At 36.5% G+C, this 10837-nt stretch overlaps 1 long non-coding RNA gene across 1 annotated transcript; it reads left to right on the plus strand.

Moving 5' to 3' along the window:
• Positions 1 to 959: 959 nt before the first annotated feature.
• LOC128549731 (uncharacterized) lies at positions 960 to 10061 on the plus strand. The gene is made up of 3 exons (XR_008367898.1): positions 960 to 1134; positions 6397 to 6482; positions 9817 to 10061. It is a non-coding gene; the product is annotated as an uncharacterized LOC128549731 (long non-coding RNA).
• The last annotated feature ends 776 nt before the right edge of the window (positions 10062 to 10837 follow it).

Here is a 10837-nt window from a genome sequence, read left to right on the forward strand (position 1 = left end):
GGGTTTATCCCGCTACCAAAGTTAAGTGTATTCTGACAATCATGTAGCATCTTTATTTGATTCCAAATCACATCCAAATGATGTTCATGTGATACACAAAATAGTTCCATTCATGAACAATGCGGATGAATTATCAATGATCAAACAGTTCTTATTCATCCTTTATCCATTCACACTGGCCATTTAGATTATATAAGATCTGTCCAACCCATGGTTACATCACTGACTTCCAGCTGTTCATGTAAGGTCAGGCAGAGTTTATCTTAGATATGAGGCACGTTAGTATTTGTTTCTTATACATGTATAATTATAGATTCGCATTTAAAATGAAAATAACTCTAGCAAAACCCGCAACCACCAGACATCTCAAGGCTTTGATTTTCTGTTAATAGGGAATCGACCCTACCGATTTTCGTCGCAAAGCGACGAAAATCGGGATCGAATCCCACTACGGTAACATACGAGGGTATCCAAACAACACATACTATCCAAATAAAAAAATATGGAGTTCCGGTTTAGACCATGGGCGTGCGACGACCCCGATGAAATTCGGGATATCACGGTCTTCGTTAATGTTAATAAGCGTCCGTCAGATCAGTAGGCGATACGCAATATCCGCACAATAAGATGTCTGCGACCCGAAAGAATATTCAAAGTAAGCTGTTAATTTTGTTGCGTCAGAAGCTAATCAGCCGGTAACGTGACTACACTGATATAATTTGTGATACAAACATGCTTTATTCAATACTGAGTAGCATTTTTAAACGGCGACATTTTGAATATTTTTATATTTAGAGTGAGAGTGGATACAGTACTGTTACACTGGCGCCGACATTTTGAAATTTGAGAAAACAAACACATTCTCCAACGAGTTCTTCAGCTCGGGGAATGAGAGAATAGATTCACCTTTGTGTCGCTTTTCATATCGAATTTTAATTCCTTTCAGGTACTTTAGTTTCTTTGAACTTCTCTGTTACTCACTAAGCATACAGTATTGAATTTTTAAAATTAAGAAATCCGTGATTTTACTTGCAGGCATGACTGATAAATGGAATTATTTTACTTTTATATAGAATATGGACGGCACTCCAGTACAGCATGTGCATGGTTGGACCTGTTGACATTTTTAGAAACGTGAGTAGTTAACTTTCCAATGTATAATAATAATGTAAACAAACACCCCACCCATAAAAAGCATAGAAATTCCTTATTGCTCAGCCTTAGAAATATAGGGAATCGGTCGGCTTATAGAAAACAAGAGGGCCATGAAGGCCCTGTATCGCTCACCTGACCTATTGACCTAAAGATCATCAAGATCAACATTCTGACCAAGTTTCATTAAGATATGGTCATAAATGTAGCCTCTAAAGTGTTAACTAGCTTTTCCTTTGATTTGACCCGGTGACCTAGTTTTTGCCCCCACATGACCCAGATTCGAACTTGACCTAAAGATCATCAAGATTAACATTCTGATTAAGTTTCATGAAGATACAGTCATAAATCTGGCCTCTAGAGTCTTAACAAGCTTTTTCCTTTGATTTGACCTAGTGACCTAGTTTTCTAACACACCTGACCCAGATCTAAACTTGACCTATAGATCATCAAGATTAACATTCTGACCAAGTTTCATTAAGATATGGTCATAAATGTGGCCTCTAAAGTGTTAACTAACTATTCCTTTTATTTGACCCCCGTGACCTAGTTTTTGACCCGACATGACCCAGATTCGAACTTGACCTAAAGACCATCAAGTTTAACATTCTGACTAAGTTTCATGAAGATATAGTCATAAATGTGGCCTCTAGAGTGTTACAAGCTTTTCCTTTGATATGACCTAGTGACCTAGTTTTGGACTCCATCTGACCCAGATTTAAACTTGACCTAAAGATCATCAAGATTAACATTCTGACCAAGTTTCATTAAGATATGGTCATAAACGTGGCCTCTACAGTGTTAATTAGCTTTTCCTTTGATTTGACCCGGTGACCTAGTTTTTGACCCGACATGACCCAGATTCAAAATTGCCCTAAAGATCATCAAGTTTAACATTCTGACTAAGTTTCATGAAGATATAGTCATAAATGTGGCCTCTAGAGTGTTAACAAGCTTTTCCTTTGATATGACCTAGTGACCTAGTTTTTGACCCCACCTAACCCAGATTTGAACTTGAGCTACAGATCATCAAGATTTGACCAAGTTTCATTAAGGTATGGTCATAAATGTGGCCTCTAGTGTAAACTAGCTTTTCATTTGATTTGGCTTGGTGACCTAGTTTTTTATCCTACATGACCCAGATTCAAACTGGACCTTAAGATCATCAATATTAACAATCTGAACCAAGTTTCATGAAGATACAGTCATAAATGCGGCTTCTACAGTGTTAACAAGCTTTTCCTTTGATTTGACCTGGTGACCTAGTTTTATGAACCCAGATAACCAAATATCGAACTCGTCCAAGATTTTATTAAGGGTAACATTCTGACCAAGTTTCATTAAGATTGGGCCAAAAATGTGACCTCTAGAGTGTCAACAAGCTTTTTCTTGATTTGACCTGATGACCTAGTTTTTGACCCCACATGACCCAATATCGAACTCGTCCAAGATTTTATTGAGGGTAACATCCTGACCAAGTTTCATTAAGATTGGGCCAAAATTGTGACCTCTAGAGTGTTAACAAGCTTTTCCTTTGATTTGACCTGATGACCTAGTTTTTGACCCCAGATGACCCAATATCGAACTCGTCCAAGATTTTATTGAGGGTAACATTCTGACCAAGTTTCATTAAGATTGGGCCAAAAATGTGACCTCTAGAGTGTTAACAAGCTTTTCCTTTGATTTGACCTGATGACCTAGTTTTTGATCCCAGATGACCCAATATCGAACTCGTCCAAGATTTTATTGAGGGTAACATTCTGACCAAGTTTCATTAAGATTGGGTCAAAAATGTGACCTCTAGAGTGTTAACAGTCAAATTGTTGACGACGGACGGACGGACGGACGGACGACGACGGACGCCGGACACAGGGTGATCACTAAAGCTCACCTTTGAGCACTTCGTGCTCAGGTGAGCTAAAAATATAGATTTTAAACAGGCTGGTAACATTGCCCTATCGGGCTTTCGACATAAAAACTACATTTTTTGAAAAATAGTAAAGATATTTCTTTCAAACTTGGTTCATATGACACAAATTAAAATAAAAATAACTTGGTTGCCTTCAGTTTTGGTAGAATTATTTCCCCTTTTCAGATTTTTATGACGCATAATTTTTGAAGTACAAAAAAAATATATCTGTTAATGCATTACATTATGCTATTTGCGTTGGTTTCGTATATTCCACACTCATTTGACACCGTGCAAGTTGAGCTTATGATTCTCATAAGCTGTGCTCAGCCTAAATAAAGGGAAACGGATCGGCTTATAGAAAACAAGAGCTGTCTCCATAGGATGACACATGCCCCCAATGGCACTTTAAATGAAAAGTTATGGCCGATGTTCGAGTTTAGGACCTTTGACCTACGGAGCTGGGTCTTGCGCGCGACACGTCGTCTTACTGTGTCACACATTTATGCGTAGTTATTTTAAAATCCATGCATGAATGACAAAGATATGGACCGGACACGCCCATCAATGCACTATCATGAAAAAAGACCTTTTAACATCTAAGTGTGACCTTGACCTTTGAGCTACGGACCTGGGTCTTGCGCATGACACGTCGTCTTACTGTGGACACATTCATGCCAAGTTATTTGAAAATCCATCCATTGATGACAAAGATATGGACCGGACACGCCCATCAATGCACTATCCCTTAATGTCTAAGTGTGACCTTGACCTTTGAGATACGGACCTGGGTCTTGCGCGCGACACGTCGTCTTACTGTGGTACACATTCATGCCAAGTTATTTGAAAATCCATCCATCGATGACAAAGATATGGACCGGACACGCCCATCAATGCACTATCCCTTAATGTCTAAGTGTGACCTTGACCTCTGAGGTACGGACCTGGGTCTTGCGCGCGACACGTCGTCTTACTGTGGTACACATTCATGCCAAGTTATTTGAAAATCCATCCATCGATGACAAAGATATGGACCGACACGCCCATCAATGCAATAACCTTTAATGTCTAAGTGTGACCTTGACCTTTGAGCTACGGACCTGGGTCTTGCGCGCGACACGTCGTCTTACTGTGGTACACATTCATGCCAAGTTATTTGAAAATCCATCCATCGATGACAAAGATATGGACTGGACACGAAAAATGCGGACAGACCGACAGACTGACAGACCGACAGACAGACGGTTCAAAAACTATATGCCTCCCTTCGGGGGCATAAAAATACAGATTTTAAACAGGCTGGTAACATTGCCGGATCGGGCTTTTGACATAAAAACTAACATTTTTTGAAAAATAGTAAAGATATTTCTTTCAAACTTGGTTCATATGACACAGATTAAAATAAAAATAACTTGGTTGCCTTCAGTTTTGGTAGAATTATTTCCCCTTTTCAGATTTTTATGACGCATAATTTTTGAAGTCCAAAAAAATTATGTGTTAATGCATTACATTAATCATTTCATTATGCTATTGGCGTTTGTTTCGTATATACCACACTCATTTGACACCGTGCAAATTGTCAACAGTCGGGATAGCGTTGATAAGCGCAACTTGGCGCAGACATGCAATTCAGCTCAATCTTTCTTTGGAATATGTAATACTGTTTACATGTCGTACTGATACAACCACATTTTAAAATAAATCTGTATTGATATGGCCACATTTTAAGATTAAGTCATATCTGATCCCTAACAAATTCGTAATTACAAAAATACAGCCCTTATCTGGAGCTCTGAAGCATGCTCGAATAGTTGGTCAGAATTATGAAGGAATTGAATTCAAACTGTTCCATAAATGCAAGAGTTTAAGAGTTAGTCAGAACCATAATCATGCAGAAGATGTAATTACTTTCACAAATCACAGGGCTCAAATTTTGGGCTCGCTAAATGCAAGTCAGTTTCATGGAATGCGAGTTAAGATAAAAATTTCACACAGTTTATTTTGCAAATACAAATAATAGTCAAAACTGTTGCGGTTTTGGTTAATGTTTGTAGATTCACTTTCATTTGAGGATAACAGGAAACACAACATCTTTTTTGGTTAGCCATTTTTTGTTGAATGGATTACTGATTATATTAAAAGAAATGTAGAGGTCTATCTTATAATTAAATCTAGAATGCAGGCTATCTTACTAATTCTTACATGTATACAGTTGAATCGGTATTTATAATATTAAGTATGAAAATTTGCCTTGCCGTAGTTTCAGCCAGTAGTTAAGTTACGCCATCAATGATGCGTTCCGAATTACGTTGAGGGTCATTTTGAGTTATAACGCACAAAATTGTATGCCAAGGAAAACCGTGCAAACAATATTGATGTTCTAGCATGATTTTTTAGGATATTCTAACATTTTTAATTGAAAGTCTAAATTTGCAAGTAGATTTGAGATTTAGCAACAAGAAAAAAAAGCTACGTGCTAAAATTTGCAGTACGTTGGTCAAAAAAGTTAAATTTGAGCTCTGCAAATGCAAACTGAAGCCGCTCACATTACTTGTTGTTCCGATGCATTCAATTCCTGTTCTTCTAGGAATCCCCAGTCGATCATGTCCCAAACAATATGATGAAGTATTTTGAGGGTATGAGCTAGACCAGTTGTTTTATGGTTCAAAATTCAGCTTTAAGTTCAGGCATGTGAAATAATAATTTGGTGTCAGGCTTGGAAAATTTTCTATCTGGTTGCCAGAATGGGTTAGTTGAAATCTGAATTTTGTACACTGCACACATACTCAAATATGTTTAAAGTTATATTTATACATTTATGAATCATGACCGTCACATTCCAATAAACAATTGTAGCATTTTGTCGGCTCCTGTGTTCACACTAAACTGAGGAAGGCAGAACAGATTCTTCTAGCTGCTTTACAAGTCTGTTTTTGCCTTTTAATGATATCGAGCAAAGTGAAGGTCATAGACCACCAAGTCAAAAAGGTACCTGGAATTCACTGGGTTAAAGTAATGTTTTGCTGTTCTGGCTGGTCAGTCGTGTAAACAAACCTATACTCATACAGTGACTTTTCTTTTTCAAAACTGAAATTTTTAACCGCATTTACTTTGTTTCATTGTACATTTTGACAAAATTTGCTACTGTTTTATTTTCATTAAAAAAGTTTTATTTGACAAATTTCTCCCGCCATGCCAATAATATAATTGGGGTCATTTTATTGGCATGAAAATTGAAAAACTGCAAAAAAGATGTTAGCCCTTAGACTTCTGAAATTTCAAAACTGCTGGTTGTCCATGTTTTCTTAATTTGCTCACTTTTTCACTATTTTCAGGCATCTTGGTCTATTATACAGAGTATTGTTGTACTGCTCCAAAGTGCTTGTTGACAGACTGAAACCACTTGCTTGCAGCTCATAAGGTATTTCTATCTTTCTGTTTCTTTATTATATAGTTGCAGCTGTGGGCAGCAGTTTCAATCATTCAAAAAGCATGATAATTACTGTATACAAATAGTATTTGTGTGGACAGATTTTTGCGATTGAGTCAGTGCACAGAATCAAATACCAAGGAACATTAGGCATAAAAAAAATTGTTTGTTTCCTGTATCTTGACCTACCATAAATTTTTGGCCAGACCCTAAATGTTTTTACGGCCTTTGAGAACATTTTTTTTTCAACTTTTTGACAAAAAGTTGCAAAACTGCACTTTTTGTGCTTTAAACATGGACAGTGATGTTATAAATCAACTTACTAATGCTCTAGAGGCATAACACCCCTATTTGTATTTATTTTTTGACACAAAAATAATTTCCAAAAAGTCTCCCTAAAAATAATTTTAAAAAATCTAAAGAAAAAGTTTTTCCGACCTACCTACCCTAATTTTTTTTAAGCATGTTACCGGAAACAAAGAATTTTTTTTAGGCCTTAGTAAAGACTCCCATTTCATTTTCTTGATGAAAAAACATTTCTAGACAAAACCATAAAAATTAATACATGTATGCAAATTTAAACAATTATTAGCTCGATCACATGTCACAGGGTGACAACATGAGTTGATGTACGTCATGTGTCAACAATTTGTAAAAAACCTTCTTCAGAACCCTTGGGCAGATTTACACCAAACTTCACAGAATGATCATGGGGTGGTCCTCTTTCAAAATTACCCAAAGAATTTAATTCCATATAGAACTCACCGAAAAGAAAAACTTTGAAAATGATTTCTTGTCAGAAATTGTTAGCCGGCAGGGCTTTTCATCCTTATATGACAGAGGCCTATATTCGGCCACTTCCCAATCCAAAAATATTGCATTTTTTTCCCAGCATCCCAAAATGCAAGGTAACATTTCCCAAAAAGCACATCAACAAATGGTTTAATTTTGTTTACAGCCTTAGTATTACCGGAGGAAGCGGCCCCCTTACGGAAGAAAATGGTCTCCCGCGTACTATTGCAGTGAACCTTCGGCATACTATATGTTTATTGCCAGTATACAAAGTAAGATGTTCGCGGCTCATACACTTGATATACACGAAACATACGCCAACAGTAAACTTTTCAGAAAATTGATGGTTTGCCGCATACATTTCTTCCTGTGGACATTTTAGTTTGCAAAAGGTACACCACAGAAAATATACACTGCATGTACACCGCAGACGTACACGGAGTGTACACCGCAGAAATGTATGCGGCATGTATGCTGACAATAAACTTTTCAGAATGTACGCGGCAGGCATTATATGCAGAATGTTCACGGCAGGTTTTGTACGCGTACTATAAACAGCAAGATTCCATTTGCAGAATGTAAACAGCAGGCAATGTACGCAGAATGTTCACGGCAGGATTTGTACACTTAATCTACACGGCAGGTTTTGTACACTAATGTACACTGCAGGTTTTGTAAACATAATGTACGCGGCAACATAATGCATGGTGATAGATATATATATATGTATACATGACAAATGGTTATATCAAATAAATTATTACACCCTTATTAAATCTATACAAAAAACTGTATAGACTATACTCACAAAAATGTCAGCAGACAGAAATTTTATGGTTCTGCAATACTATTATTGCAGTCAAATAAACTCATGTAAAATAAAGGATGTATGCACAAACACAACTAGTAAGTTTACTTTAAGACCATTTTTATTTTACTTATTGCCAAAAGCCAATATTTTAAGGTATTATTTATTCAGTTATACCATGAAATAATAAAATCTAAATAAATCAGTTTTCACTTCCGCACTTAAGTTGACATTATAACATATATCTTTTTTTTTAATCCAGATACTTGTTTGAATATAGGAAGATAATTATATTCTTACAAAGTTCCATGAAAAAATAAATTGATACATGCACAAAGTATTTTTTCATTTTTCCATGATTTAAATAGCTCACATTGAGCTACATATGAACAATATATATGTTTTAGAGCTACTATAGTTACAGGTAATCTAGATAACTGTTGGAAAATGAATAAATAATATATTGACTCACTATTTAATTTGTATTCTTTTCATTACTCTTAAATTCCATGCTAAAATAAACTGCACATTGTAAACAAAGAGCCATATAAATAAACTTCTTTGTAGCCTAAGTAAAATAACTCCATCCTGCTCTCAAAGAACTTCCTGTTTATAGATTTGAAATTTTGATATTCTTGGGCAAATTTGTCATTTACAGTCAGCTGATGAAGGATATATCTAGGATGATAAAACTATTTCTGTACTAGAGTAAGATTTTATTCCATTTAGATACACATAAATTTTAAAGATTACTCTGATAAAAAACCCCAAAAAAGTTAAGGATTACTTTTTGTGGTACATGCACAACCCCCAGAAGTAGTTCACTGACTTTATTTTCATTGGCTGACCTCTTGGCCGGTAGAGTTTCTAAATATAAAGCAGGCAAGATCTTATCAGTCTGTGGTAATCTCCTGTTGTGAGACAAGCAGCATAATACACTGCAGTAGATTAATTTATCACCCCTTAATAGCCAGGTGGAAAAAAATGCAATATTATTTATGCAACTACTGTTAATGATGTTCTTCTTGGTGTTAGATCTACTCTAGGAGAAAAAGTATTGATGTTTATTTCAACAAATCTATATAATTAACCATAAATTTTAATGTATGTTTCGTATTATAACATATGGTTTCAGATAAAAGTTTTAAGTTTTTGCTGCAAACAGTCTGCAAACCAAAAATTATGAAATACCAATCTTAAGTCCCTGCGGTGTATGTGTCGTGTACTTTAACTACGGAAAAAAAACTTCAAGTTGCTGCTGTGAACATTCAGCAAATAAAAAATTGTTCAATATAAATTTTAAGTCCCTGTTGTGTATGTTTTGTATACTATCAATTTTTGCAGCGTACTGTTAGCGTACTTTGGTCCTCCCGTTTACTATTCGCGAACATCAAATAAATGTATGCGAACTATACACCCGTTGCCGTGAACATCTGGTGTACTCCTGCCGCAACTTCATTGTATGCGAATAGTACACATATAGTAAACTTAATGTACACCAGAGAAGCCTTGTTCTGTAAGGGGGTTCTCAGATATTGATTTTTTAGTGAGCTTTTGTGATCGCGCTGCATCCGTCGTCCTTGCGTGCGTCCGTAAACTTTTGCTTGTGACCACTCTAGCGGTCACATGTGACCACTCTAGCGGTCACATTTTTCATGGGATCTTTATGAAAGTTGGTTGGGGTCTCTTTTTATCAATTTACAATGTTTGATTTGTGTTTTACAGGTTTACTTCTTGAGAGCAGGCAGCTACAAAATGGAAAGTCAACAAATCCAGTATACTTGAAAAGCAAGAAAGAAACACCAGAAAATATGAAAAGACAGAAATACAAGGGAACTTGAATAAAAAAAAACTTTTAAGGATAGGAATTCAGGATTTACTTGGAAACTAAATTTATTTTGAGAGCAGCAGTGATTGACTAAACTCTGTTACTTTAAGAGATAATGTATTATCACATTGGTTTTGTTATTGTCGAGCCCACTTGCGGAAGCGAAGACATAGTTGTCCAAATGTCTGTTCGGTGTAATGTGCGTGCGTGCGTCCGTCCGGATTTGTTTGTCCAGACCATAACTTGGACATGCATGGAGCAATCTTGTTTATATTTGGTATGAATGTCGGAGTGTCATGCACAAACCCCAGGTTCCTATCTCAAAGGCCAAGGTCACACTTACAGGTCAAAGGTCAAATTCAAAAATGACTGTCTGGAGCATTTCTTCTTCATGCACGGAGGGATTTTGATGTAACTTGGCACAATTGTTCACATCACCATCATGAGATGGAGTGTGATGCGCAAGAACCAGGTCCCTAGGTCTAAGGTCAAGGTCACACTTAGAGGTCAAAGGATACAAGAATGACAACATTGTCCGGAGTATTTCTTCTTCATGCATGGAGGGATTTTGATGTAACTTGGCACAAATGTTCACCACCATGAGACGGAGTGTCATGCGGAAGAACCAGTTCCCTAGGTCTAAGATCAAGGCCACACTTAGAGGTCAAAAGTCAGATACAAGAATGACTTTGTCTGGAGCATTTCTTTTTGATGCGTATAGGGATTTTGATGTAACTTGGCACAATTGTTCATCATTATGCGACGGAGGGTCATGCATAAGATCCTAGAATTACTTCCCTTTGTTGTTACTATAAATAGCTTACATTTGTAACTTTTTTATTACTGGTCATAGGGAAAAATCAAGACCACTTTTCTGTAGTACAACATGCATGTTACATCCAATTTTCAGGTGTATTT

This window comes from Mercenaria mercenaria, chromosome 16 (genome assembly GCF_021730395.1).
Source record: "Mercenaria mercenaria strain notata chromosome 16, MADL_Memer_1, whole genome shotgun sequence".
In the NCBI taxonomy this organism is placed as follows: Eukaryota; Metazoa; Mollusca; class Bivalvia; order Venerida; family Veneridae; genus Mercenaria; species Mercenaria mercenaria.